General features: G+C 36.8%; 1 long non-coding RNA gene across 2 annotated transcripts; it reads left to right on the top strand.

The window, feature by feature from the left end:
• The first annotated feature begins 601 nt into the window (after window positions 1-601).
• Window positions 602-17842, top strand: LOC117283267. 2 transcript variants are annotated; one of them, XR_004514256.1, is made up of 3 exons: window positions 602-950; window positions 3245-3422; window positions 17808-17842. It is a non-coding gene; the product is annotated as an uncharacterized LOC117283267 (long non-coding RNA). The 2 variants fall into 2 exon arrangements; XR_004514257.1 differs by lacking the exon at window positions 17808-17842 and adding an exon at window positions 11844-11959.
• Window positions 17843-27920: the final 10078 nt, after the last annotated feature.

Raw genomic sequence — 27920 nt, 5'->3', positions numbered from 1 at the left:
ATGGCAGTTGTTAACCAAGCAGCCTTATGCTTCCTATGAGAACTGGGGTCATTCCTTAGGTATTAATCCATTTTAAATGGTTTATTTTCTAGATACAAAGAAAAATAGCTTAAACTAACCTAAGGAACTCAAATGTAGCTGTTTTCAAATTGTGAGTCTGACTTATATTGTTACCCAGACACTGAAAGCAAAAGATCATGTGGCTTTCGGTGCCTATTGGGAGGATGCCATTGATTTGGGATTAGAATTCTGATTTCTTGGCTATGTCTTTATATTTTTCTGTTAGGTGATGTCATGTAACTTTATGATTTTAAATATCATCTTTAAGCCAAGGATCTTTTGCACAAATTGGGTCTCTAAACTCCAGATTCAGGTAGCCAACTCCAATTACCATTTTTGTCTGACACAACATCTAAATAGTATTTCAGTATGAATACAACTTTCTCTCAGCTATTAAAATGGGAAACAGGTTATTCTTGATTTTTCCATTGTTTTATGCCTCCACATCTAGTTTAATTTAACTCATAAAACTTTTAACTCATAAAACTCATAATTTAACTCATAAAACCTTTTAAAAATCTACTTCTCTGTAGTTGCACTGCTATTATAGTTGCTTGGGCTTTCTCACCTTCAAACTTGTGGACGACATCTTTGGGCTAGAAATCCTTTCTTGCTGAGGCTTTCCTGTGCATTGTAAATGTTTTGAAATTTCCCTGTGCTCTCTCCACTAGATGTCAGTAGTACCTTCTCCCAAAGTGTGACAACCGAAAAATGTCTGCAGACCTCGTCAAAAGTCTTTGGAATACAAAGTCATACTGGTTGAGGACCACTGCGTTAGCCTAAGCCGCTATGATGTACATCTGATCTGTTACCATAGACTCTTCACTGTCCCCTCCCTGGCTTGCCTCTCTATTCATCTGTCCCTCCAGTATGAATTTGCTCCTCACAAGGTTTGCCTCACAACTGCAAACTATAGTTCCCTCATGGCCAATGTCAATTCTCTAATTGTTTTTTTTCTTATTTTCTTGTAAACTAACATTTGTTCCATTCTCCTGAAATCTCGATGCCTGGCACTGTGCCTAATGCTGGGGAAGAGCTTAACTAATGATCTTCAAATGAATAAATGGAGGGATGATTTACAGATGCTGTCTTTACAGCCACACAACCTACAGTTCATAACCAGTAATATGCAAGATTGAGCTGAATAACGTTCTGATTTTTAAAATATCATTCAGAGCATCTACCTCAATCAGTTTAATATTTAGTATTATTCTCAGCATGTGAATGCGGTACATCACGTCTTGGAAAACTAGAGTGTAAACTTAAATGTGTTTCTTCAAATATACGCTATGGACTAGGGAATTCTCTTAACGTTCCATTTTTCAGCACCATGACTATCATTATATGCACCTTTGCAATTTTACTGTAATTTCCATTTAAACGCCTGTCTGTTTGCCAAAGCACAGTGGAATGCAGTTATAGTGAAATCTTTGAAAGAAAAAGCAAGCTCTAATTTATTCATCCCTTTCTATCCTATTGTAACAAACTGAGAATGTAAAGAGATTTAGTCATGTGAAGGTCTGGACCAAGGTGGTATTTAGCTGGTTCCATACAAAATAGGGGCTCAATAAAAGGTATGAACAACAAAGTTTCCGGCCAGGCACTCACAGTGTTAGGAGCCCTGGCTGACTCCTTACTACAGCTGACTGTGCTCAGGTGAGTATTTAGCCCTCATCTACCTCAAACATAGCGTGAAGTACTTAGATCAATGTTCTTCATTTTCCCTCCCAAGAGAAGGGTCCCCTTTCACAGTCAGTAAGAACAAGGACAGTTTTATAAAGAAAGGGTTCACATCTTTGATTATCTTCTCTTTGTAAGTAAAATTATATATGACAGAAACTGTTTTTTGTAGTTTTACAGGTACTAACTAATTGAGTACATACAGCCATGTTAGAAGATAGGTACTAATATTGTGCAGCATTACAGCTGGAGAAATGGAGGCAAAGAAAGATGAAACAACATACCAGAAATCACACAGCTAAAGGACAGAGCCAGAATTTGAAATGAGCCAGTCTGGCTCTAGAGTCTCCACATTTTAAAAATTGAAATAAAATTCACATAGCAAAACCTTAATCATTTAAAATAAAAACACAGAGATACTCGGTATATTCAGAATGTATTGTGGCCCCTAACTCTACCTGATTTTTGCTAGCTGGAAATTTGTGAATGAGGCAAGGGTAGGAAAGGTGCAAGCAGAGAGATAATGGGGTATGAACCCCAGCTGAGGACTTTGAGGTTGTTATAAGGGCTGACTTCTAATATGGATGAGATGGCAAATTGCTGCAGGTTTTGAATAGGAGAGTGGAACAATCAGGCATACGTTTTGTTGGGTTTTAGCTTATTTCACAAATCATATGAGTTACCAGAGATACAGAGAATACACAAGCTTCTTACCCTCATAGAGTGAATAGTTGAGTAAATCTTTCTTTAAATCAATATGCAATGGTAAATTATACCTATGATAATAATAGGCAACTTGAGGTAAAGAACCTGTGAGTACAGCTCAAGGATGATTTGTCACAAAAGCACAACAAAGCAGGAGGAAATAGGACACCACAGAACCTTTGTGATCCCATCTAGCTACCTCTGTATCCACCTGCTCCCTGACTGTCTTCGCTATCTTGACGTTGAGCGGCAGGAGGTAATTGAGCCCATTTGGAGACAATAAAGGTAAAATATTCGAACACTACTCAATTTATAATGGAGATATGTCCTGAAAAAACCCCTAAGTTGAAGGTATTGTAAGTTGCAAATGCATTTAAGTTGCTCAACCTACTCAACATCATATCTTAGCCTAGCATAATTTAACCATGCTCTGGGCACTTCATTGCCTTTTGGTTGGGCAAAGTCATATGAAACCAAGTCTATTTTATAATAGTGTTGATTATCTCATGTTAGTCTTTGTGTGTGTGTGTGGTACTAGGGATTAAACTCGGGTCCTTGCCCTTTCATGGTAGTCTTTAATACTGTACTGAAAGTGAAAAACAGAATGATGGTAAGGGCAGGCCTATGCACCATCATAAAATCCAAAAATGGTCTACATTGAGCTGTCTCAGGCCATCTGTCCACTGTTTTGCAGATTCCTTCCAATGAGTTGACATTCACTAATCTCCTAGTCTATGCATGCTTGGAGTCATCCTGACTTGTGCAGGTGGTCACTAATATTTGTTTCCCCATTTCACAGATGTGAACCCTGAGGCACAGAGTCCAAATGTGGGTTCCAGGGAAACTAAAAGCAGGTGATAAGAGACTAAACAAGCGGAGCTTGGGTTGGCCTAAGAGCCAGGAAGAGACTTCTCTGAGGAAGGTGCCTGAAAGAGCAGCTGGAGATCACTGAAAGTAAAGGGAAAAGACTATTGCAGGTAAAAGGAAGGCGCTTTTGTGTGATGCTCCCCATCCCATGCGGAACTTGAAATAAGGCCTCACTGCTGTGTGTGAGCTGAAGGGGCTGTGATAGCAAAAGACGTGGGAAATGTGTGCATAACCCAAGTGCTCAGCAATCTTTGTAGTGGAGCAATCCCAGGATCTGAGAATGTATCTGAAGGCAATACGAAAGCTCTGGGATCTGGTCACTCTTTGCTGCCTGTATTCACTCGTTCATTCACCTCCCCATTACAGCCTTCATAAAGCAGAGCTTTTCAGCACCCACAGTATCTGCACGTCCCATTATCAACTTCTGTTATCCCTCCCACTCCACTTTCCAGTCACATCTCATGAAAATCTTCCTTCTCACTTGAGTCCTGACCCACTGGTCCTTCTCTATCCATAATCACACCCAACTCTTCCCTCTCAGAATATTCCTGGAGTTGCTCGCATCACCTCAGGGGGTCTCTAGAACCTGCTTCGTTCAGGATTATTATACCTCACATCTCATTATTCAGGGAGGCTTCTTTAGTTCCATGATGAAAAACATTCCTACTTGGTTCACCACTCCTTAGCACGTGGTCCTTTTCCTCCTTAGCACGCATTACCAGCTTTAACTATTCTTTTCATTTTGTTTAGTATTTTCCTTTCTCCAGGTTGCAAGTACCTATTACAGTTAGGTTGCCAAAGTGTCCTGGCTCTGGGCTCATGCAGAGCCAACCCTAACCGCTGCTACAGGGTAGGAACACAATTCAGATTTGTAAACTGATGGCATCTGATAGGATGAGACAAGGAAAGGAAAGCCCAGGTCAGAAAAAGAGTGGTAAGTAGGTATGGCTAGTGCACACAGCATTTGTTGAAAGCTTTTATTTTTGCATAGTGTTTTAATTATTATTTTTAGCAAGCTCAAGTAACTTTAGTTTTAGAATGATTACAAAAGCACACAGAATCCTTAAAGAATCTATGTTAGAAAACTAGTAATTGCCTTTTAAAAAGCTAAAATTGAAGCTCACAACCATCTCAATATTCTAATTTTTATTCAGTCCACTCTTCCTTACAGATTTCCAGTTTAAATCTCTCGACAACAAAACACATTAAGCTTCATCATATTTAAATCATATAAATTAAAGAGGACTTCTAATTACCACAAGTCAGACTGATTTATCTCTCAAGTGTCATGCAGGAAGTTTTATCCATTTTTAAAAATTATTATATTTTACTTATCAAAGCAATACATGCATATAATCTTAAATATTAGACAGCAAATAAAAACACATCGTATCAACACCACTTTGCCGTGTTCTGCCACTCATTTTCTCTAAGTCTTCCAGCTCTTTTGTCCAACATTTGTGTTTCATACTTCTAAATAATAAAAATAGTCACTGTCAGCTTTATCAGTTTGAAGTGTTATCTTTTGATTTTTATTGTGATATCTGAGCTTTACACTCTCTCTTTTTTGAGGGGGGTGTTGGGGATCGAACTCCAGTCCTCGCGCTTGCAAGGCAGGCAGAGGAAACCCTGAACTAAATCCCCAGCCCTGAGCTTTTCAATCTTTAACATCTTCATCCCATGGTTTTCCCTTTGCCTTCTTCCTAATACACTAAGATTTTATATATATGCACATTTGGGGAGGTTGAGACAGGGTCTCACTGTGTAGTTCAGACTGACCTGGAACTCACTATTGTAGCCCAGGCTGGCCTCAAACTCACAGCGATCCTCCTGCCGCAGCCTCCCGAGTGCTGGGATTACAGTCGTGTGCCACCACGCCCGGCTAAGATTTTATATTTAATTACTCTTCAATGTCTACATTCTCCTCTATATCATGCTGGCTATGAGGCATGGCTAAGCACTATGGTGTGCTGTGATTACTTTTCCCTCTTCTGACTCGTTTTTCCTGATGTTAATTTTTGTTTTTTTTCTTTAGTTCATGCCTTTGTGTAACCAATCTTTTTCATAGCTATACAGTCTTCACATATCTGCCACTGCCCTCCCCTGCCACCGGGGAAAGAAACACCCTCCCTGAATGGCTTCATTTTTCACCTCTTAGTTCTAAGACATCTTGGCCTTCACTGCAGCTGTCACTTTAGCACTCTGATTGTCTACGACTTTCCTGTGTTTACTGTGTGATAAAATACCTGTTTTCTGTGTCTCATGTTCCAAGAGTATCTACTTGATTGCATTAAGCAGGACTTAGGAGGCTGAGAAAGCACACTTCTGGTACGTCTTAATGCGTCATGCTGACCTTGAGTACTATATATGGTCACTGGCTCCTCCCCCCCTGGGACTATTCCCTTGCTCTGCTTCTTGAACGCCATGAGATAAGCCTTTTGCTTTGCCAGTCTCTTCTACCATGTCTCTGCCTTGAAGCCAGACAACCACGGCTGACTTCTTGAAACCCTGAGACAAATCACATGCCTTCTTTCAGATGGAGGTGGTCGTGGGAGGACACGATACCCATTATGTCCCAGCGAAGGGAAAGCTGACTAATGTATACAGGAACCCAGGCTAAGGACCTGGCTCTCCAGATTCCCTTCCAAAACAAACCAGATCATTCAAAGATCAATTATTTGCTAGAAGGACAAATTCACTAAAACCTATTATTCTCATGGTTAAAGTTTATTACCAGTAAAAAGGTAAAGAATGAAACAAACCAAAAGAAGAAACACATAGGGTATCATCTGGGATGGTTCCAAAGGTAAAATATTTATTTCCTCTCCCCATAGAGTTAGGCTGTCTCCCCAGCTGGGCATTAAAATGTGACAGTATTCATGGAATAGTATTATCCAAGAATGCTCATATTAGTTTGGGCATAGATATTTTATTAGGGATTCGTTACGTGGGTATGAGATGGCTGAACCAGTGGCCCACAACTTTGGACTCAGCCTGTGGGCCAACTGACACTGTGTGAACCAAAGTCCTCTTCTGAATCCTACAGCTGGTCTTTCCACATGTCCAGCCACTATTGGGTGTGGTCAGGCTAGGACTATTGGGTGTGGTCAGTTATTACTCTAAATGAAAATACCTCTATCAGGAATGATATAGCCTACCTCCAAAAAACAATCAGAGCCCAAAGAAAGGCTAAATTTACTATCAATCTCAATTTGCTATACACTTAAAGTATATACAGTATATAAGAGTTATGTACCTTACTTTATACATAGCTTTAGCTTAGTTTGATATTTTGGCAGATCGAGTTCTCTGGAACTGCTCTCATTTTGAAGAAACAAGTAACAATAGAGCACCAGGAGTGATAACTGTGCCTGTCCTCTTCAGGGCCATCTCTGGACTAATAGGACTTCAATAAGGAAGTGTGGCCCTCTGCATGTATTTCAGAGTTTTCCGCAGGGATCTACATTTATTATCATGTTAGGAATCTTATTCTTGTTTTCCTATATTTTGCCTTTGCTGTTTTGTTTTTGTTTTAGCCTTCAATCCATCTCCTCCTGTCTCCCTCCCTCTCATTTTTTGTCTTCTCCCCTATGTCCATCTGTCTGTCTCTCTGCCTCTCCACTCAATGTGCACTATAGGACTATTATAAGCAAAAGTGCTTAAAACATCTCTCTAGAACTCAGCTTTCAGATGTGGTACCTGCCAGATTAATCCCTCTCTTTTAACTTGCATTGATTTCTGTGACATTTTGTCAAATTGAGTTTGTAATAATTCTATTATTTTTACACAATTTCTGTTACTGTACTTTAAATTTATGGGTATTTTCCTCCAAAGTTTTAAAAATTATCTTGTGCTTTTCAATAGATGCTGAATCTTTTTTGTTTGTTTTTGTTCTGACCTATCTCAAGATATTACCAGGAGCCTCTTTTCTTGTCTTTTTTATTAGTCATGTTTGTGATAAATAATGAATAGAATCATTTTGGGGAACTGACACATCGTGTACATGATGCATCTTAATTATCTTTAATTATTTTTACACCCCTTTCCCTCTCTCCTCTCCCTTTATCTCTTGATCCCTTTCTCTTTTTTTTTAATTTTACCTTTTTTAAAATTTATTCTTTGGTACCTGGGATCGATCTTGGGATCTTTCACTTGTGAGGCAGGCGGCCACACCCTTTTCTCTTTTATAAAACATCTATCTTCCTATTTCCTAACATTTATTTTTATTTTGTTCTTTAGTTATATTTCAGGTTTATCATATAAGAGAAACCATAAGATGCCTCTTTCATTTTGGGGGGGTTCTAATTTTTTGAGTTTTTCATACATTCTCGATCTTAGCTTACAGCCTGAGGTATAGCTGAGAAATGATTTTCCCATTCTTTAGGTTTTCTCTTTACTCTTGTGGCTATTTTCTTTGCTGTGCAGAAGGCTTTTGATTTGATATAATATGTTTGTTGACTTTTGACGCTATTTCTTGTGTGTTTTGGGCTTTGTTCAGAAAGTCCTTGCATGCACTGTAACTTCAAGAGTTGTACCTATTTGTCTTCCAGCATATTAAGTGTTTCTGTTTTAATATTTAGCTCTTTGACACATTTTGATTTTTAGTTTAGTATATGGAAAGAAATATAAGTCTAACATTTTTTCATTAAGCAATCTTTCCTGATTTCTAAATGCTTTTATCTTTTTAATTTAATGTTCAATTTTCATGGTAGGAACCTCCCTCAAATGTCCTTTCGCTCTTAGGTGCCTGCCCATGTGTACAGGAAGAAAGATGGAAATTTAAATTGCAAGCTATGAGTGAAACTGGCTGGACCTGGGAATGCTTTTAGCTTTTCTAAGGAGTGACCTGGGGTGACATTAGGGAAGCTCAGATGTTGCTGCATTTAAGAGTTTTAGAGAACTGGGCTGATTATATTCCCAAGAGAAGAATCTTTTGGTCAGTGCGGGCTACTAATAAACAGGAAAGCTAGTGAAAGAATATAACTACTGATCCTCAACTTTTGGAGAATTTGCCTTCAGTTTTATGTGAGGACTATGGGAAGGAGGAAATTATCCATTGGTATAGATTTATTTCTTAGGGGGCTGCAGCAATTCATCTATACTAGCTCTGTATTTCTCCCACATCCTGAGGTGCTCCTGGTTGCCTGGTCTTAACCATGTGAGTTTTCTATTGTGAAGGTCAGGTTGACTTTTGCCTCAGTAATAATATCATAAGATTTGTCATTCTTCAATTAGCCAGTATGTTTCCACACCTCTTCTTGTCTTTTCCTCTATCCTTTATTCTTTGAACCATTCATTGTAGTTTTAGTAGAATTTCTTCTTGAGAGGGGTACAATGTGCTATCTTCTTCAGAAGCATTTATTTTGTGACTTGTGATATAACTTGCATCCAGTGTCCCACCCTGCAGGTTCCCTAAAGTCATCTCTACTCACCTCTGTGTAAACATGACTTCCTGAAAATAGCTGGGTCTCTCTGCCTAAGTGTTTTGCTTCTCTTTCTTCCTTTCTTTCTCTCTCTTTCTCCCCCCCCCCGCTTTCTTTTTTTTGTTGTTGGTTTTTTTTTATTTTTTGAGAAGGTCTCACTATGTAGTTGAGACTGACCTGGAACTCACTGTGTAGTCCAGGCTGGTCTTGAACTCACAGCGATCCTCCTGCCTCAGCCTCATGAGTGCTGGGATTACAGGCATGTGCCACCATGCCCAGCCTCTTTCTTGCTTTCTTTCTCTCCCTCTTCTCTCCCTCTCTCTCTCTGCCTCCCTCCCCACCTATCTTTGGAGCCAGAGAGCCAATGTCCTAAGAACTTCATTGGATGAACTCTAAGGAGTGTTCTTCAATTTATCTTAGAGTTTCCTAAAGGGATTTACTTTCAGATGCCTGTAATGATTATTTACTTGGATGTGCAGTTTTGAAAATCTTTTCTCCCCAGAACCAGGAATTAAAACTAGGCTCTTGCACTGAGGTAGTACAGCCCGAGCAATTGTTAATTTTCTAAATTCTTTTTGAGATCGGTTCTTACTGAGTTAGTAAATTGCCCAGTCTGGATTCAGACTTGTGATCTTCCTGATTAAGCCTCCCAGAGTGCAGGCATAACAGGCATGTGTTACCGCACTGACTTATGTAGGAAGTAAGACATATTACAGGATGCAGACTGAACACCCCTAATCTGAAATCTAAAATTTAGAATGCTCCAAAATATGAAAACTTTTGAACACTTACATGAAACTACAAGCCTGATGGTTAAGTGTGTACAAACTGTTTCATGTGTCGGCACTAAATCATTTTATCAAATTTCTTACAGGCGTATATGTGAAATATAAATGCATTTATGCTTAGACATGGATTCCCAAGTTATTTCATTGTACACAAAATATTCCACAATCTGAAAAGATCTGAAATCCAAAATACTTCTGATCCCAAGTTCTTTGGATAAGGGAATTTTAGCTTGTGTTACTTGGTTAAAGCATCTTGAGCTTTTCTATGGCCAGTCACTTTTAGAAGCATATCCAGGACTGTGTAACAATTGCTTATAAATCATCTATAGTGTAATAGTAAAGTTAGGACAAATGACCTCAGTCATAAAATGCCACTAAACCCCAAGTGGGTGAAAACAGAAGTGCCTTACTTCTGTGAAATGCAGGTATTTGAAGCATATGAAATGATCTCTAAGAGCTTGCCACATAATGAAGAAAAAAGCGGATAAGAGGCAGTGAGATGGATATTTACCCCAAGGAAAGGTAAACAAATCTCCTCTTATACCAGTACAAACTATTGATCTGAAAACAATCACACAGGAAACCATTTCAGTTTATGAACTGATGCTCTTTTTATCTTTCAAATCCTTAGAAAGATGGCCTTTTGTAAAATACTGATCCAAAGGACATGAATCCTATAAAATTATGTAGACAAGCAACCGAGATCTTAGAGTAATATTGACTTTTGCATAGTTGCACAATAGTCGATGGGAGTAGTTTTCTCACAGCAGTAGGCAGTATCAGTGTTTCAACTCAATCTCTCTGTTTTCCTTCTCTAAGAACAATAATTTTATTTATTTTTTTGCTACTGGGGATCGAACTCGGGTCCTTGCGCTTGCAAGGCAGGCCACCGAACCGCTGAGCTAAATCCCCAGCTCCAGAACAATAATTTTAATTTGAAATCCTAACAGTGTCTTCTTTTTGGTGACCCACTTATTGCCTCCCTCTCCTATTTTTTTGTGTTCTCAGTATAAGGCAACTCTCTCTGTGTGTTTTCTACACAAAAGCCAGGCACTTGTAGCCCTGTTCCCACCTGGTGCACATCATGGAAAAGAGGAAGAACTCAGAGTGTGGTGCAGACTCTAGCCATGCCGTAGTAAATCCTCTGCAGTATTTGGCTACACCCCAGGCAAAAGAGAGAAAATGACAATTGCCCAGCCTATTGAGGAAGCCCCACCCCGAGTACACACTCTGGCCTGTCTTCCTCTGTGGGGATCCACTTGATCAAGCTACTTGAGGTCTCTGTGATAGTTACAGAGTCGGCGCAATTCCTCAGAGCTTGGGACAGCTCCTTCAATGGTAAGAACTGAAGTGAGAGGTACAACAGACCCTCAAGCCTTTACCCTTCTGCCCAGCCCCATAAATGATACAAATTCTGTGCTGTATCCCATAAGCCTGAACTATCATCCAAGACAATTTTCAAAATAGAGTATGTTCTTGCTGGTTGGTGTGAGAGAAAAGTGAGTCACTAAGAGTCTTAAAAATTTTCATCTTAAATTCCAAAGCACTCTACTCTGTTCATGTGTTACTTTGCTAACAATGCTGTGCTGCTTCTCTACTTAAGAGTTTTATTCATCAAACCTTTCTTTTCCCAGTATTGCTTAAATGCTGAACACAATAAGATAGCACTTCCTTTTAAGAGAGTTGCAGAGAGGCATATGATTCTTAAAATGAGTCAAAAGTTTAAGGTCATAAAGTACTTGCTTAAATCACATGCATACATTATTTTAGACAAGGTAAGATTAAAAATTAGTTTAGTCTTTGCGTTTGTTCACAGCAGTACAATCTTGATTTTTCTGATTTACAGGTAAAATGACATCTTACCTGCAAGTTCAGATATTTCTGCTTGTCTTTTTCATGTTTGATTTCTAAATTATACTTATTCTACACATATGGATTTAGATGTAGCATGATATTCCTTAAAAAGAAACTGCTGTTATTTACTTCATATGTCTCACTAGTTTTCTTCAACAAAAAGAAAAAATGAGAGAGAGGAAGAGAGAAATAGAGAGGAAGAGACAGAGACAGAGAAACAGAGAGAGAAGAGAACCTCCCAAACTTCAGTAAGCATACATATTATATATAACAATGTGTTAAATGTAGGCCACATAAATATAAAATGGAAGTTTCTTATTTAGTAGCAGCGATTTGTGGGCACAGGAGTTGGCAATGATAAAAATGTCCAATGTCATAAATTCAGTACATAGTTAGTCATGGATGGTGTTATTTGGCTCAAAAAATAGACTTTTATTTTGCCTTTCCTTTCCTTAACCACATTCAGAATTAGAGACAAGAGAGAAAAGAGCCAGCAGGAAGATAGAACACAAAGAGAACAAAACCAAGGAAGTGTTCAAAGAACCCGCTGAATACACTGCACATCTCAACCACAGAAATATTTTCAGGTGATTTTGGGTTTTTTTTTTAACAAAACGTGGGAACCACAGGATCTACAACACTTACAAGCAAAACTCAACAACTCTAATAATAGTTACAGAAGTGAAAGCCAATTTGTATAAAATAAGGCATTGACTGAAGTCCTCTGAGAGAAAAAAAAAATAAAACTTCTGAAAACAAAGTTTACAAAATCCTAGTTTTTCCCTATGGGAAATCAAGTGCCTCTTTGCACCTTGACTTTTTCTTTGGATTTCTTTATTACTGAGTGAATTTTCCTACAGTGTTTCTTCTCAATTTCGTTTCATGCACCTTTCAACATAAAGTGGCTAATAGGCTATTTCATGCTCTGGATTTTGGCTGAGAGTGCACTTTGAGGTCTTCCCTCCCTGGGAGGATGCAGGTGACATGAGAGATGGGCCTGAGTGAGATGTTTTAAAGGGCTGAGTGGCTTCATTCAATAATATGCCCAAAAGATAAATAATGAAAATACTACCTGAGTGCCTATTAGACATTTCTCTATGGAATGTAAAGGTATCTTGCTTTATATAAAATTAATATAAAGAATTGTGCATTGTTACCATTCATATTCATATTATGGGTGTAATCTATAAGCCAGTTCCATCCGTATGTAATCAGAATTAGATCATTTCTGTGCTGACACTATTTTTAGAACCTACGATACAGTTGTCCTCCCTTCAGACAGGCAGACCATTTGGGGACCCAGTATTTGAATTTCAGTTATACGTGTTGTTTATTCCATGTCAATTGACTATGCATTTTATTAATTTTAAAACAATAATAAAATAATGGACATTTTGTACAGTTATGTGTGTGAAGAAAGAGTGATCATACTGTTTCACAGACCAAGCTGACTGGAATAAGGGAAAGAAACTTAAATGTGGAATCTGACAACTCTATTTTGTGCTTTTGTTGAGCAAATCAGTTTCACTGACCTGCTAGTAGGGCCTCAGGTTCCTGCTCATTTCTCGCCAGTGATTTTCCTTTATAATTCCTACTTCTCTCTATCCATAGCCTTGATGTTCTTCCTATCTGTCAGTTCACTCACTACATCATGGGCTCTTCAAAATCTGATGTGATCACATTTGTATGCTTGCAATATGATGAACAGATTGCTGGCGGCATTGTGGTTGTGTAGTTAGAGACTAGTGTCAGGACTCTTGAGTGGATTCGTGCTGTATGATTTCATGGTGAGGGGAGAAGTGAACGGAGTGCTGAGAGACATATGGTTTTCAGCTGCCCGGAAGCAGCAGTACCAATCTGGATTTGAGGAGTGAGAAGAAAGGAGATGTCCAGGGTTACATTCAGGCTCTGGCTTCGGACTCCTGGTCCCCACCGGAACCCTGAACCAGAACAAAGTATGCCATTAGCTTTCAGAAACAGAAGTTGAATTTTGGGCTCAGTGATTTGAAATCTCTTTGGGACATAGTATCTGGAATATTTCTAGATCCTCGAGGGCTGTGACTTGCATCCAGTAAATAATCTCATCACATGGCATGGCCACTAAACAAAACCTCAAATCCAACAATAACTTTGATAGGCAAAATAGATGGGGGGGTCACTGGAAAGAGAGAGGAAGGAGTTAAATTCAATCTTACAGTTTAAAAAAAATTAAATTATCTTTCCAGGTAGCTTTTCCCCCTAAATTTCAAACAAAAAATTGCTAATTTTTAAATTTATTTCTCTTAAAACAAACTCTTTCTTTAAAACTACCCTCTAAATGGCAAAATTTTGCATCTTTTTCACTTAGCAATGAATATTAATATAGAATCTCAGTCTTAAGATTTCACTAATCTCTTATTTCATTGTATCCTGACACAATATATCTCAGTTTTATTACTAAGCACATCATATTCTCATTAACTGTCTGCACCTTCTCTATTTCTCTGTTTGATGCACAATCCCTCAGGATATGGTTGCTTTCTTGTTGTTAGTTGGTTGTGTTTAATGCAAGGACAGGCCTTCATTTAACCTTTGCTTAGTTAGAAAACACATGTTTATTGGGTGCATAAAAATGAAGAATTTTCTTTAGTATTAGCTTATTATTTTTCATTGAGTTTATTTTTATGAAACTTTCCTGGACCCACCAATTTGAAGTGTTCTCTCTGCAATAGGAAAATTGTGCTTACCTCTAGTCTATGGCTTCTACTTATCACACTGTACTCTATTAAGGTAATTCCATATATATTGTGTTTCTATAATACTAATCAGTACATTAGTTTTTGTATTCCCAATATCCATCCTATGCTTTGACAATGTCAGGTACTCAAAAAGTACTTTTAATTGAATTTGTGAATGTATAAATGGAATAAATACATTTTCCAATGTTTAGGTTTGGCGCTTTTAAAATGTTGATGGTCTTTGGATTTTTCACTTTCCATATAAATTCTTCTATATCTAATTGTTCATCTCATGATTACCTAGTTTATTTTGCTAGAAAGAAGAAACACATTTGTTTGCCTGGTTCGTATCCTTTTTTATTTTTTCATTTTGCTAGTTCTAATTGCTTAAAATATGTTAATGCAGTCACAAACAGGATATCCAGTCTGTCATCCTCAGAATGTTATCTTCAAGCTTGAATAATGGGCCTCCGTAATAAAATTTATAATATCTTCATAAAAAGGAAGGGCAAAATGGTTCTAGATAGACCATTGGCTGTGTTGAATCTTTTTAAGAACACGTCTGACCCATTTTTATCACTTCTACTCAACATAAAGTGAAAGTTGTAACCAGAACAGTTAGAAGAGAAAAAGAATTAAAAGGCATCCAAATTGGAAAACAAGAAATAAAATTATCCCCATTTGCAGGTTGAGTGCTAAGCTATAGTTAGGTAGAAGAGATAAGTTTTTGTGTCCTATTGCATGATAGGATGACTATAGACAATGATAATTTACAGTGCATTTCAAAATAGCTAGAGGAAAAGACTTTTAATACCCCCACTTTAAAGCAATGATTATGTGTAAGGTGATGGACATGAAAGTTACCCTGATTGGATTATTCATGATAGTTACCCTGATCTGAGCATACAATGCTTACACATCCATAAACATCAGATTATAATCATATATAGGCATAGTGATTGCATCAGTTAAAAACAAAAAGGAGCATACCCAAGATTTTGTACCTGTTCAGGAGGAATTTTTTTAAAATATCTATACTTTGTTGTAATTGCTTAAATATTTCTTTTTAAAGGCCACATCCATCTGAGGACTTTCTCCATTGGAATAAGTGCTGTGGCAAATTTATATGTCTTTTTTTATCCACCAATGGCAAGGCACTTAGAGCATTTTAACAGTCTTTTCAGTAAAGAATAACTTTACTTTCTTTAAAGTGTGAAACACCTCCAGAAGATGTTGTAGAGATTTTTTTTAACCATAACTAAATAGGACTACTGTACAGAAAATGAGAAATTTTTCATTAATTAGAATGACAGCAGGAATTTAGGAAGGCAGAATTTAATGTAATTAAAATGCAAAAATCATTATTTAACAAGAGTCATGCTACATTTCTTGAAGAAAATTCAATGAAGATCTTTAATTTCAGATGAGTCAATAATTTTATTTTTATGTCTCTCCTGAGCTTGTTCTAATTAGACTATAGAGTATGAATTTTAGAAAGAATTATAAATTTCTTTTCTCAGTTAAAATCTTTTGCTTAAGAGGTATGCTCACAACATTAAGTAAAACTTCAAAAACTGTACTTTAAAAACTAATATGAATATAGGGAACCAAGAATATTGAAAAAGAAATAGAATGTTCAGTAATCAGGGATAGGACTTAAAGAATGGATAAAACTGTTCCATTTATTCCATGTTTATTATTGTTTGCCTTTGACATTTTAAAACATTAAATTTTTAAATAGTTACAAAATTGAAAATGTGTATACATATAAATTAGCAGAGAGAAATTGGTCCAAAGCCCTCATGTAAGAGTAACAATTTTAATATTTGTTTATTAGTCTTTGTTTGGGTCATACTTTTTTCTTGTTTAATATATTTTCTAGCCTATCTTCACCACTTAGCAGTTTACCCAGAATATCTTCATGTCATAAAATGTTTCACTGAATGATTTAATAGCCATGTAGCATCACCCCATACGGGTATGCTAACATTTATTAAGCAATCACCTATCACTTGATTTAATTGCTTTTTATTTTTAAAAATTGTTAAATTTTGATAAACCATATCATAGTTCATAGGGTAAAATGTTATATTTTAAAATATACGCATAGTCAGTTTATATTTTGAAGTATACACATAAAATGTTTAAATCATGCTAATTAATATATTTATTACATCATTTATACTTCCTTTAATGAGAGATTTAAATTGTATTCTCAGTTATTTTTAAATATACAATATATTATTATTGACTATACTCACCCTGTTGTACAACGGAACTCAAAATTTATTCTTCCTCTCACTTTGAAACTATACCTTTTGACTAAAATGGCTTATTTATAACAAAGAGGAAAAGTTTTACTATGATCCTTTTCTGATCCTATATGGTAGATTTGAACTATAATTTATGCATTGCAAGGAGATATCAATTTTCCCAGCTTTGATTCTCCTAATTAAGCATAAACTCAAGATTAAGGTGTTGTTTATTTAACACACAAAATACACATAAAACAGTTGTTCTACTTGTGTTGAAAGGAAAATAATGTAGTAAAATAAATTGTATTACACATATTGTTATGGCTTGAAGTTTCCCAAAACCACACAGAGTCATAGGTGGGGCTTTTCATGGGTGGCTGGATCTAGAGTGTGATTCTGGGATTAAGTGTGTGACACTAGGATTGACTGGCAATGTGATGCTAGGGGTAAGGGTGCCCTACCCTGAGTGTGACTGCTACCCATCCTAAGAGGAGGTAACCTGAAAAGGATATAAGGGACAAGAATATAAAGGAACAAAAAGAGGGTAGTTTACTGCTGTTGTCATTTGTTGCTTGCCACAATGCTGCCTTCTGCCTTCTCTCTGCCATGAACTGTTTCTCCTCTGTGATACCCTCCCGCCATGTACCACCCTGCCTTGAAGCCAGCCAACCATGGACAAAAACTTGTATAAACTGTGACCGAAATAAACCTTTCCTCCTCTAACTCTGGGTGTTGGGTATTTTATCTCAGCAACCAGAAAATTCACTAAGACACATATTAGATGAGAAAAACTGTACATGCAGAGAACTTATTTGTTCTCATGCTATCTGAAAGAACATAATTTTTAATTTATCATAGTAATTATACCTTAGATACATATTTAAGTGGTAGTCACCAACACTGCTAATGGTATATAATGAAGCTATTCTGTCAGGATAGAGATCATGGTAAGGTGGGAAAGTTTGGAACCTGGAATTTATGCATTTGCCAATAATTTATGCATTTGCAATAGTAATAATAATAATAATAATAATAATAATAATAATAATAGTAATGGAAGTTAATATTTATTGAGGTTACTTACCATGGTTGGGTTGCTATAAAATCATGACCTTTTTTAATCCTTGCTCCAGTCCTGTGAGCCTGGGCATATTATCATTTCCATTTTTCAAACAGTAAATAAGAAGCACAGAAATGTTAAGCAAATTGCCCCAAATCCTTAGTTAAAAAGAAATGTTATTCTTCTTTGCATCATCTAGGAGTTGTTGGATTGATTTCTCATGATCCCTTACTGTTTATACACTCTCAAAAGAGTGTTTAATCTCCTGGATATCTGTTTGAATCTGTTTTATGGATTCCATTTGTTTCCTATGTTGAGTGTTTATTTTTTTCATTTCTTTGTATGCTGTGCCTTCATGGCTTCTATCATGGTCCTGAGCTCATCTATTTTTTTGTCAGTTTCCGCTCTAGAGTCTCGAATCACGACTTCCATGAAGTAGCAGGAGAAAATACAAATGACTTAAAAAAGCTGTTTTCAGAATTAATGACAGAAAACTTCTGAAACAGAGGGGAAGAATTTGACATTCAGATAACTGAGGCATATAGGACACCAACTAGCTGCAATAAAAAATTCTACACTTAGACATATAATAATCAAGATCCCAGAAACCCAACAGAAGAACAAAATACTACAAGCAGTAAGAGAAAAGAAACAAATCACATGTAAAGGAAAGACCATCAGAATCACAGCAGACTTTTCAACACAAACTCTTATGTCAAGAGAGCCTGGAGTGAGGTATGTCGAGTACTAAAAGAGAACCTCCAACCTAGACTGATGCATCCTGCAAAACTCTCTTTCAAAATGGATGGGGAAATAAGACACTTCCATGACAAAGAACACCTGAGAAACTACATGAATACCAAACCAGTGCTACAAGCAATTTTAAACAAGATCCTAGAAAAAGACAATGAAGGCAACAACACCATGAGGCCCAAAAGAGCAAATCAAATAGGCAAGGCAAGAAATTAAAAGAAGAAGGTGAAAAAGTAAAAAGAGTCAACAAAAGGCCAATAACATGTCAATAATAAGTCAGTACATATCAGTTATAACCATCAATGTCAATGACATCAACTCACCAATCAAGAGAAATAGACTGGCAAAATGGAATAAGAAGCAAAATCCAGCAATATGTTATATACAAGAAACACACCTAGTGCAAAAAGAAGCCCATAGACTGAAAGTGAAAGGATAGAAAACAATTCTCTATGTGACAGGAGCCCAGAAAAAAACAGGGGTAGCAATCTTATTTGCAGACAAAGCAAATTTCAAACCAAAATGGATTCTAGTATTATTGATGTAGTGTATCATACCTCTGTAAATGTCAAATATCTTGTACCTGCTTTATGATACATAGTAGCAACCGTGCTTTATCAGAGCTATATTTAATGATATTACTCTAGAATGTTCTCTTTCCAGATGATGATTGAGATGCTAATAAAAAAAATGGTGCCAGGTACCACAACAGCAACAGAACTGTGCTGTTTTCTGGATATTATTCTTTTCTTTGTTTTGTTTTGTTTTTTTAATGGAATGTGCTGAATGTCTATAATTTGTTCAGATGACTGCAGAACCTGGAAAAGCTATTGCTGCTATAGATGCATAACAGCTGCTATTATTAGTCTTTTTATATAAATATGAATATACACACACACACACACACACACACACACACACACACATATATATTTTGGCAAACTTTAATGGTGCTGTCAACTTTGGAAAAAGTTATCCCAATTTACTGTGTTGATTTGGCATTGTACAGAAATGGACAGCCATATTGGTCTAGAAATGTTAATTTTTTTTTTTATTTTTTATTTTATTTTTCCATGTGTACATGGGTAACGCATTGTACTAAATATGTAAGGTCATATCTACGTGGGTTTGATTACAGAAACTAATAAAGTATTCTCTAAATAATGAAAAAAAGAATAAGACTACAAGAGCAAGAAGCAATTTAAATATGTTAAGGGACCATTTTCATCTCCAGAATTAAGTATTATTTTAATGTTACATCATTGCCTTTTCTCTTTTACTTTACTTTTTAGTTTTATTTTAGGATTCCCTTTTAATGTTCATAGAGAGATGTCTTTAACTGAAATATCGAATAATTTCTCTGGTGTGAAAAACTAAAATAGTACACAGGATCCTAATGAGATAATTAATAATGTGAAATAGGAAGTAAAGGGCTAAAGGTGATGTTTCTGTGCAATATTAACAATGACCTCTATATTTACTCTCAGATATAAAATAACCCTGGCTATAATTGATTGTCTTATGAGAAACCAGTTTTATTTGGCTTGAGACCTAAGAGCATTTCTTTCCTTACATTTTATACTTTATACTTCTCACACGCATTTGTGTAATGCTAACTAGACCTGCTAATAAATATTCATAAGTAGGTAGAACCAGGATTTCAACCTGCAAGTAAGTGAATAATCTAACACACTTGAGCCCATGCTCTTCACCATTATGCCCACTGTCCTGAGGGAAACAAATGAACACTCTGCCTCAGTTTCCTCATTTATAAAAAGTCATGCAATGAGAGACAGGTGGCTTGTACTCAGACCTTGTTCTTTCAATTCTTTAATCACTGCATATAGTGTTTATTCTGGACCAGTACAGAGCTACTCATAAGTAGGTCTCTGTGAAACAGAATGATAAATATCGATTTGCTAAAATGCCCAGTGGTTGGTGTAGGTCTTGGTTTCTATTTGCACATGAGCCTAACTTTGATCCAAGGATTAGAAAATAAGCAGTTTAGATCACTCCAGGATGAACCAATAGGAAAATGGATTAGTAAGGAATGGCATGGTCATATGACCTGTTTCTGAGCCGTGTGAACAAGAGAAATAGTTTCTCTGGGGAATTCTGGGGAAAGCACAGAGAAGAAAGTGGGAATTACATTATCTGAGGAGGCTGCTGGGAAATTTATGGCTGCTTCCCACTTGCTCTGCCTTCAGACAGAATGGGCTCAAGACACTAGAGGCAGCGTTCAAGCAAATATGCAGGTGCCAATGTTGAAGTCAGATTGCCCACACTGAAGAACTAAGAGCAAATGGATACCCTCGGCAAATTTTTCACAGAATGTACTAAGGAACTTGACTTCTAAGTTAAATGTTTCTCAAGGCGTGTGTTTGTTTTTCTTTGAAGAGTTCATTTTACATTCTGGAGTAGTGCAGTCATCTTTTTTGTCCTAGACAAGTGAATGTAAAGAATGTAATTGAGTCTCTTTGATGATAGAGTTTCCTGGCCACTATTATGGTCAGAGTTGGGTGGTTTCATATCACCTAAGAAAATAGTTTCACATACCAGGTGGCTCACAGAATACTTCTGTGAGAGCTCTACGAACACAAAGGGAGACTTTAGAGGTGCAAATGATGGCTTCCATCTTTTTCTTCCTGTCCTTAGAGAAATGCACTTACTATAACTGTAATTCTAATCCTTTTAAGACAGTTTGTAGCCTTACTTTGGTAATATCCCAGCATACCTTTAGAAATAAAATTTTCAAAGGAAAAAAATTATCTAAAAGCATCACCTAACAAAAACCTGGATCAGTAACATTTTAATTTGATTTTCAAAATGTAGATATAGCACAAAACACTTTTTAGGAAGTACCATGCCTAATGAAATAAAATATAATAAACACAATAATTTACAAAAGTTATTAGTAAACCGCTTTATTGAACTAAGAGAAAATGAAACCATGAACAACTAAGGAAACAATCATGAAAAGAATATATGTACTGACCAAAAGTCATTCCAATTTCTAGGACTACAAAAAAGGATTTATCGAATAAAGAGAGGGAATGGAGAAATTATCACACCAGGAATCTCATATCACTGCAGCCTTCAAATTTGTTTCTTTCGAACATCCTTATTGCTATTGTACATCTCCGATTCTTGGTAAATAATTTTTGTTATGAAAGGTTACCTCCTGTCTTTCTTTCTCCACCTTTCACCCTTGACTTAACTTTCTGCTTTGACCAATGGGCAACAAAAAGAGAGCTACTGTTCCAGAAGCTTCTGTCTGGCAATCCTAAACATTTTCTATTGCTTTCAGAAGAGATATTCAGGGAAAATTTGCAGGAGACCAACATGCTGGGAATGACTATCCAGAGGGAGGTGAATGGACACTAAAGACACAGACACAGAGATCATTTAAAATGAGGGGAACAGGGGGCTCTTGCCTCTATTGGACAAAAAGCCTTGAGCATTTGGCTCACCTGCTTTTATTCGCTTAGACATGGTAGAAAGCAATTAAGTTAAGAGCAGTTTCATTTGCCTCTTGTTATCTACAGCACGTACCCAGGTAAACATCCAGATCCCAGCTGTATTGATTCTTCTCTGGAACTTGCAATGTGCTAGTGTGCCTACATGTTGTCAAAGGAGGCACCACTTGGTGTTTTTCTCTTCTCTGCTCACAGAGAAGGTCAATTAGACCTTGATTCTCATTATTTGTTCTCCTCCAAAAATTTAATGATATTGCTTTGTATTGCCGGCATTAGTCCAATGACTTCATGAAATGGTATCTGTTATGGTTTAGATTGAGAATGTCCCCCAAAGCCCTCATGCACTCATAGACAGGGCTTTTGGAAGGGGATTGAATCCCTGGGTCAATGTATCTGACTTCCTGTTGGGAGCTGGGTTCTAGTTGAAACAGGCAGGTCACTGGGGATGAGACCTGGTAGGGGATTTCTCTCTCTCTTGCTCATCCCTTCTGTCTCTGCTCCTTGATCGCCGTGACATGAGCAGGCTTCCTATACTCAGGCCCCTCTGCCATGCAGTTTCTGTGTTTAAGTCTGCCAAGCATGGACCAAAACTGGGAACCAAAATAAATTTTACTTCTTTAAGTTCTTGTGTGGAGTATTTTATCCCAGCAATGAGGAAAATGACTAGGAAAATACCTAATTTATTTTCTGTACTATTTTCTGCAGCCAATCAACTATAAATTATTTTAATCTTAAATTTGGATAAAAATTTTTGTTTTGAAAATGTTTGGAAGGATGCCCAAACATATTAACAAAGGATTGTATGGTAACTCTCACACAAACATTCGAAACTGGAAATAGTTTAAATGTCTTCTGTAGGTTCCACAAATAACATTAGGTCATATATAATTCCCTGAAAACAAATATTCCAATTGATGTTAGTAACATCTGTTTGGAAGAGATGTATTCCATCTGCTGTTACCTTTCCCACCTGTCTCTGTAGCAAGAGTTGCAACTGAAAATACAGCTATAGATGAGAGAAAGACTCTATTTCTGGGTCAGGGGTGTAGCTCAGTGGTTCTGCCGCCTGGCTCACAAGTGTAGGGTCCTGAGTTCGATCCCTGGTACCAAACAACAAACAAACAGGCCACATTCCTTAGTTCTGCTTGAAACTGTTTGTCCATAGAACTAGATTTTTGCCAGTGGACTGTGAAAAGAGAGACAAGTTCTAATTCTGTTTATGAGTTGTACAAAGCTGAAAATGTGTTCCTCCATATTTTTTCCTCTGCCCTTTGTATGGAGCATAGCTTTAACATTCAGATGAGAACAAGCCCCTAAGTGCTTTTGAAAATGAACTATAGTAAGGCATCCGGTCCTAAATGAATGCATAGATTAAATGTTCTGGCCAATCTACATTGCCCACTGCAGAATTTATTTGAACCAGAAATAAACTTCTGTTTTCTTTAAGCCTTTTACTTTGGAGTCTTTATTAATGGTGTCGTAGTTATCATGCTAACAAATGCATTCCTCAGTAGGCAGGGGTGTTCTATCTTCTGGAACCACAGTAATTATCTGAAAGAAACTTTTCTCCTCACCAGGCAAAGGAGTTTAGGAAGCACAGGGTTGATTAACGCATGCTTCAACCTCAGTCATAATGGAGCAGCTCATTAAATGCAATGTTGAACTGTCAGTAACAGATATTTAAGAAAACAGTATAAAGGTTTTTTCCTCTTATCAAAATCTTTTTGATTTGAAAGGAAGTTGAGCTTTAAATCTCAAAATTGAAATGATAATATTTATAGATGAGTCCATCAGCATAACTTACATGCTTATGGGGTCACCCACAAATACTCTGGTGGCAGAGTTGGGGAAGTAGCATACTATTACCTGCTGTAAATCTCTTTAAATAGCATGATGACTGCAGGATTTTGGAATTACGAATCTCCTGAAGGGTTCTTAAGACTAAAGTTTTATGTTGATAAAGATGGTAATTACAATAGTAGAAAAAAATAAGAAAATCATAGAGATACAGGAAGACAAATATAAATTATTGCCTTTAAGGAAACTAGAGAGAGCATAAAAATATACAATTTCTTATATGATGTGCAAAGACCCCAGGCACACAGTAGCTTGGGGATGGTGCTGGCGAACACCTGTGTTGGGATCTTGGGCTGTTATGTCAGATGTGCAAGGAATTCCTTTCTGAGTTGTTGCCTTAATACAATTTGAAAGTTGGTCACCAATAAACTCAATGAGAAAAAAAAAAAGAAAGTTGGTCATACTCTGTATTAGTTTCCCAGAGATGCTGAAATAACCATTTTAAACTAAATGGCTCAAAATGACAGAAATTTATTGTCTCAAAGTTCTGGAAGCTTAAAGTCCAAAATCATAGTTTCTGTATCTCTGTGTTTTCTCCAAAGCTTCTTAGGAAGGGTTCTTCCCTGCCTCTTCCAATCTCTGCTGTCCCCAAGGACTCTGTGTCTTGTTATAGGCAACACCAGTCCCTACCTTCATATTCATACTGCTGTGGTTAATTAGTCTAACGATCTACTTGAGTGGGAAGGCCTGGCTGAATTGAATCAGTGTGGTTCTGCATGTGGGAGACCCACTCTCAGAGGTTTGTTGGGAAAGGTACAAAAGGAGAACAGGAGAAGACAATTTCATGCTGATGTTGCTCTTCCTTGCTGATCTTCCTTGAAAGAGCTTCATTGCAGCTGGTTTTCTTTGGAGAGGCTTTACCAGTTCTCTGAGGAGGAGCTCAGGTCCTCATCATTGTCAAGGATGGCTGTTGTTCTCTTCAGAGGATCTTGTGTTCACCTGGCCTTGAGATTCATTTCCTGCCTTTGCGCAGAGACACCTCAGCTTCCAAATCGGCTTTCCAGCGCAGATCCTCTGGTCTCCCTTCATGGACTCCTTGGTTTCCTGACACAGACTTCTATGGGACATTGCCTGGGCTCCAGGCCGTCGGCAGGATTCTTCAGATTTTAGCAGAGACAGATCTCTTGCATTATTTTGTGTTTGGCTCTGAGGGTGAATGTATGCTAATCTTATGAATTCCTGTGTCCTGTATCAAATCTGCCTTTTTTGCAAATATTCACTAATACAGCTGTCTTCCCTATCAGTGTGTCTCTGATAAAGATACTAATTAGACTGGATTCAGAATCCATCCTACATACTGAATATAATTACATATTCAAAGGCCCCCTCTTTTTAAATAAATCAAAATATGAGATAGTAGAAATTAGGAATTTAATATAAACTTTTATAGCAGACAAAATTCAACCCATAGCATTCATTATAGGGACTTAATTTTATAAAACAATACTAAGTTTGGTCTAATTTTTGTCATTCTTTGTCATGTATTAAAAACTGGAAAAATATAGGTTCGTCACATTGAAAATAACTATCTAAATATGTTAAACAACTAAACTGTGTTTTTACTTTAAAATTATAATAAAAATGTGTCAAAAATTATATTAGATTGTTTTAATCATCTATTTAGTGACCACTGTGTCTGTGGGAATTTTACCATTTCTAAAATGGTACTGAAGACAGAATGGGCCCAAAACAGAAGAGAATTGGGTACTCTATAATAATATTCTACCTGGTAAATTAAAGAACTTCAGTGTGATTTATAAGAAGATTGTGCATGTACAATAAAATATAGAGACATTGGTATTGTCAAGGCCATAAATAGAAATTCAGTTTCAATAAATTAAAGAGTTTCTATTTCTTTTGTTTTGGTGCTGGGGATTGAACTTAGGTCCTTGCACTTGTGAGGCAGGTGGCAGAACCACTGAGCTAACTCCCCAGCAAGAGCTTCTATTTCCTAAAGACTTCTTCAATTGGCTTCTGAATAAAGTAATGCAAAATTCTCTCACAGAAATTGTCCAAAATTTATAAATATTAGAGACCAAAAGCAGCAGATCATTTGATTTTTTGTCACAGGGTATTATATTTGACACCCCTTTATTTTTTAAGTAGAACTTGGGTTTCTTTATGTGGGCTTTGAAATAAAAGATCTTCTATTTTTTTTTTTTTCTGAAAACAGCTTTATCTGTGTAGGAACCAGTGAACATTTGTGTAAACCTTCTTATTCATGAAACTGGTGAGAGTTTTGACAGTCTGGCTGGCAGCCTGAATTTTGTGGCACATCTGTAGTTATAAATATAGAATTTCAATGATGTAAATCACCTTGGCAATATCTTTTTCAAAGTTAAAATAGAATAGTTTATCCCCTTTATTCGTTAATAACAATTAGATGTATGCTATTCAACCCAAATCAAAACCTGTACTGTAAATGTCCCCCTTGACTAAAAAGAGAAGATTTGTAAAAGATTTTGATTTCTTCAAATGAAATAACAGGTTACCACACCGATTGTGTGAAGTTCTGAAACACAACAATAAAATATCATCCAAATCTATATCTTGCTGTTGTAATTTGGATCTTAACCGTTCTCCAAAGGCTCATGTGGTAAAGGTTTGGTCCCTAGATCGGATCTGTTCAGAGGTTATGGAACCTGTAAGAGGGGGACCTACTGGGAGGTCTTCAAGTCATTGGTGGCTGTCCTCAGAGACTCTGGAGTCCTGTCCTCTACTTCTTCCTCTCTCTCTTGCTCTGTCTGGCTACAGAGTGAACAGTTTTATCTCTCCCCCCATGTGGTCTCTGCTGTGATGTGCTGCCGAATTACTGGCCCAAAAGTAGTGGGATCATTTGATTATGAACTGGAATTTCTGAAAATGTGAGCCAAAATAAGCATTTTCTTTTTATGAGCTGATTTTTTTCAGATTTTTATTATGGAAATGGAAAACTGACTAACACACTTGCTTACTTTTCTAATATTACATTTGAAAATTAGTACCAGATAAGGCAAAATTCAAATTTCACCATAAGAAGACATTCCTCTTTTTAAAAAAATCTTTCTATTTTTGCATCTTATGTAAGCAATTATCACTACATTATCTACTCAAGGTCAGTCAGATCAATTTCTTTTAAAATATCTTGAAATATTCTTTTGAATTATATTTACAATCTGAGTCCTCACCATAGATTTTGGCATATGTGAGATGCCAAACAAATTTTTAGAGTTTGCAATGAACTGAATGTTTGTATCCTTCAAAATTCATATATTGACATTGTAGTTACTGATGTGACAGTATTTAGAATTAAAGAGTTGGGGTAATTATTTTATGGGAGTAGAGCCCTCATGAATTGGGTTAGTGTCATTCTAAGAAAAGTCACAGACCATTAATGTATCTCTCCTCCATGCGAGCCTACAGAAAGAAGGTAGCTGTCTTCAAACCAAAAAAAAGTTCCCTTGTCAGACACAGAGTTTCCTGGCAACTTGATCTTACACTTCCCTGACTCCAGAACTTTAAGAAAACTGTGAGTTTTCTGCCACAAAACCAAGTTTTGGTCAATGGTAGATCACATATGTAATAATGGTGGTCTCATAAGATTACAATGGAGAAAATTGCAATCATCTAGTAACATTTAGGTTATCATGTCATAGAAGTCATAAAGTCATAGTACAAGACAGAACTTGTGTCTGTGGTAATTCTGGTAGGATTCAGCCTATTGTGTTATCACATAAATAAAAATAAAATGATACAACTATGTACAATACATAATACAGGCAATCAATGATTATGTTACTGGTTTATATATTTACCAGATGATATTTTTCCCACTATGGTATTTTAGAGTGCACTTCTTCTACTTAGTTTACAAAAATAGTGTAACATGTTAGACCTGCAGCAGCCTATATCTAGAGCTTACTGTGTTTCGTTTTTGTGTCAAGAGGTCCTATTAAGTGGTTGACCCACATCCTGTAAGTATGTGTGAGGATACACTGAGTTGTTTGCATAATGACAAAATCACCTAACAACACACTTCTTGGAACATACCCCCATCATTAACAGTGCATTGCTGGGAACTCCTGTAGCCACTGAGTTTATGCTCGTTTGTTATAGCAGCAATGAACTAATGCAAGACAGTGTGAGGAGCAATGGAAAATACTAGGTGAAAAAGCCAGTGAAAGATTTTCACTTTCGTGGTCAAAGCAGGCACAACATCTGCACAGTTCAAGTTTCCTGGTGCTGCTCTACTGATCCTGGCTCTGCCACTGACTTATTGACAAGCAGAATCAGTCTCTGAGAGGCTCTTTCCTTGAAGTACCACAGATTTCTTGCAAGTATTGAAGAAAATACAAAAGGACATTTTCTTCATTTTCAAATGTGATTATTGGGTCCTCTTTAAGGTAGAGTACTCTACCAAATTAAGGTAGAGTAGCCTCCTGTGAC

The sequence above is a fragment of the Fukomys damarensis genome, unplaced genomic scaffold (assembly GCF_012274545.1).
Source record: "Fukomys damarensis isolate Sample0158 unplaced genomic scaffold, DMR_v1.0_HiC HiC_scaffold_24, whole genome shotgun sequence".
Lineage (NCBI taxonomy): Eukaryota > Metazoa > Chordata > Mammalia > Rodentia > Bathyergidae > Fukomys > Fukomys damarensis.
The sequence above is the reverse complement of the archived record's forward strand: the minus strand, read 5'-3'. Positions and strand labels throughout refer to the sequence as shown.